The 854-nt window shown below is 35.7% G+C and overlaps 1 long non-coding RNA gene across 1 annotated transcript; it reads left to right on the forward strand.

Moving 5' to 3' along the window:
* The first annotated feature begins 206 nt into the window (after positions 1–206).
* LOC125852274 (uncharacterized) lies at positions 207–807 on the forward strand. The gene is made up of 3 exons (XR_007444994.1): positions 207–411; positions 491–610; positions 703–807. It is a non-coding gene; the product is annotated as an uncharacterized LOC125852274 (long non-coding RNA).
* Positions 808–854: the final 47 nt, after the last annotated feature.

Here is an 854-nt window from a genome sequence, read left to right on the forward strand (position 1 = left end):
GCAAGATTCCAAACAGTATACGCCAGGCGATGTTTAACAACTTTAAGGTATATATTTTTTTTAGTTAAGTTTAGTATACTTTACTTTTTTTTACTATCAATTTAATTAACGTTATTCAATTATTTTTTCATACTATGTGTACTTGGGAGTCGAGGTACAAATTGGTCATTGGGACCACATTTGAGAGGAAAACATCCACCAGACTGTCTAGCTGGCTAAAGAGCGTTCGGGATAGTGGTGAACGTCCCGGTTGGATGTTGCCTCATGTTTTTGATGAATTGGGTCAGTATTGGAACACAGACAAGTTTAAGGCAATATCAGATCAAGCCAAAATGGCTAGAGGCAGTCTTAAAAGGTGGCTAGTTGCACACCGGAGGTGCAAAGACGGTTGGAACAATTGCACGAGAGATGGTAAGTTCTAATTCAAACTTTTAAATAAATAATTAGTTGATACATATATATCGTTATAAATTTCACTTTTTATTTATAGGAAAAAGAATTGGGACGCACTCTCATTGAACCAGAGGTTTTCAAAAAGACTCATGTCAGGAAGAAAGAAAATGAGTCGGATCCGGATGTGTGGGTGGAGGAAAGGGCCGAACGAACTTTTGTAATTTATTTAATATAAATAATATATATCAATAGTGAATATATTTATGATATGTATATATATTGATGTCAATATTTATATTTAATATGCAGAATGACTTTCATAAGTACGTCGCTGAGAATTTAGATAGTTTGGTTCAATTGACACCTGAACTGTCCACTCAGATTTGGAAAGAAAAAGTGGTAGGGGGGACACACAAGGGTAGATGCTATGGTATAGGCTCTCGCAATGATGTTAGACGCCT

Source organism: Solanum stenotomum, unplaced genomic scaffold, assembly GCF_019186545.1.
Source record: "Solanum stenotomum isolate F172 unplaced genomic scaffold, ASM1918654v1 scaffold33336, whole genome shotgun sequence".
NCBI classification, from domain to species: domain Eukaryota; kingdom Viridiplantae; phylum Streptophyta; class Magnoliopsida; order Solanales; family Solanaceae; genus Solanum; species Solanum stenotomum.